This window comes from Gossypium hirsutum, chromosome A02 (genome assembly GCF_007990345.1).
Source record: "Gossypium hirsutum isolate 1008001.06 chromosome A02, Gossypium_hirsutum_v2.1, whole genome shotgun sequence".
NCBI classification, from domain to species: domain Eukaryota; kingdom Viridiplantae; phylum Streptophyta; class Magnoliopsida; order Malvales; family Malvaceae; genus Gossypium; species Gossypium hirsutum.
In genome coordinates, this window is record NC_053425.1 from 70,616,993 (window position 1) to 70,619,573 (window position 2,581).

Below are 2,581 nucleotides of genomic sequence, written 5' to 3' on the forward strand. Positions count from 1 at the left end.
GAATTTGATTCAATTCCGACACTACCTAATTCGACCGGGAAGATTACGACTCGTCTTACATCCGAACGAGCTCGTATCACTCCATATCAACCATATTTATCATATTTCACACATTTAACCCCACATTTACATCTTTTCACAATTAATTCCTTTTATGCAATTTCACTAAAAATCACTTTACAGAACATTAAAATCTATCAACAATTATTCATTTTTCATCATCAAACATTCAAGAGCTCAAGCATTAATCAATGACACTTCAATAAATCATCAACAAATTTACAAATTAAGATATGGGCTAGCTAGTACTCAAAGCAACGATCACAAAAACATAGAAATCATCAAAAACTGAGCTCAAAACATACCTCAATAAAGATGAACAAGGGTCAAACCTTCAAAGCTGTCAAAACCCTTATTTTCTTTTGTTTTTCGATTGGAAATGGAAAAGATGAACAAATTTTAACTTTGGTTTTGTTTAATTATGATTTATTTAACCAATTACCAAAATGACCTTATTTAATATCATTTAAAAACACATAATGGATGGCTATTCATGTCAATTTCCACTATCCATGGTTTATTTACAACATAAGGACTTCACATTTAATAGCAATTAGACACCTTTATGAAATAGAATGTAACTTTTGCATTGTACACGATTACGTCTTTTTCTCAAATTGAGCTATTAAACGATAAAATTAGCTCACAAAATTTTCACACATATATAAGCACATGCTATAAACAACAAAAATAATATTAAAATAATTTTACAACCACTATTTTGATTTAGCTAATATCGGGTTGTTACAGATAAACTCGGTGAATTGTAAATGGGCCGGACCAACGTGATTTTAACTTACCTGGAAAGAACTTTAATCTAAAATTAAATAACAAGACTTGATGACCTACTTCAAATTCTCAAACTCGAATATGCTTTTCATGCCATTTCTTAAGTCTCTCTTTTTGAGTAATTTGGCATTCTCGTATGAGAACATTCTGAATTCTTCTAACTCATTGAGCTGGATCATCCGTCTCTCTTTAGCAAGCTTAAGATCCAATTGACTTGTTGGAGAGCCCAGTAAGCTTTGTGCTCTAACTCCAAGGGCAGATGACAGGCTTTCCCAAAGACCAACCTATAAGGTGACATCCTTAAAGGTGTCTTATATGTTGTCCTGTAGGCCCATAAAGCATCATCTAGTCTTTTGGACCAATCTAATCGATTCAAGCAAACTACCTTCTCAAGTATGCCTTTGATCTATTTGTTTGCCAGTTCAGCTTGCCCATTTGTCTGCGGATGGTAAGTTGTGGCAACCATGTGCTTCACTTCATGTTTGTCAAGTAACCATTTCAACCACTTATTCAAAAAATGAGACCCTTCATCACTAATGATGGCTCTTGGGGTTCCAAACCTTGTGAACACATGCTTTTGCAAAAACTTCATCACAACCTTAGCATCATTTTTTGAATATGCCTCAGCCTCAACCCATTTAGACACATAGTCTACTGCTACCAATATGTAATTGTGACCAAAAGATGAAGGAAAAGGACCGAGAAAGTCAATACCCCAAACATCAAACAATTCCACCTCAATGATGTTTGCTTGAGGCATTTCATTTCTATTGGTGACATTTCCAACCCTTTGACATCGATCACTACTCTTTACGTAAGCATATGCGTCTTTAAATAGTGTTGGCCAAAAGAATCCAGCTTGTAATACTTTGGCTGCAGTACATGTACCTCCGAAGTGTCCTCCATTCGGAGCTGAGTGACAATGAAAATAGAATCTTATGTACTTCATCTTCTACCATGCATCTCCTGATCATTTGATCTACACATTTTTTAAACAAATATGGTTCTTCTCAGAAATAGTACTTTACATCGTGAAGAAACTTTTTCTTTTGATAATATGTCTTATCAATCGGCATCAAACCACAAGCTAAATATATAGCAATATTAGCAAACCAAAGGGTATTATGGACATGATTTACCTTCAGTATGTGTCCATCTGGAAATGTTTCCTGAACGGGTATAAGTGGAGAATTCTCTTCTTATGGCTCCAATCTGGACAAGTAGTTTGCTACTTGGTTTTCTAGTCCCTTTTGATCTTGAATTTCTAAATCGAACTCTTGATGTGGAAGTACCCATCGGATCAATCTCGGCTTAGCGTCTTTCTTGGCAAGTAAATACTTAATTATCGAGTGGTCTATATAGACAGTCACCTTGATACCTATAAGATAAGATCAAAACTTGTCAAAAGAAAACACAATAGCAAGAAACACAATAGCAAGTAACTCTTTCTCTATTACCGTATAATTTAGTGGAGCTCCTGTCTAAGTTCGACTTGCGTAGTAGATGGGATGAAAAACTTTGTTCCTTTACTGGCCCATGACAGCTCCTATCACGAACTTATTTGCATAACACATCAGTTCACATGGCAAATCCCAGTCTGGTATGACGATTATGCGTGCCAAAACTAGTCAACTCTTCAAATCTTTAAAAGCTCTTAAGCACTCTTCATCAAATTTGAATGTTGCGTCCTTCTCCAATAATTTGCATAAAGGTTTAGCAATTTTGGAGAAGT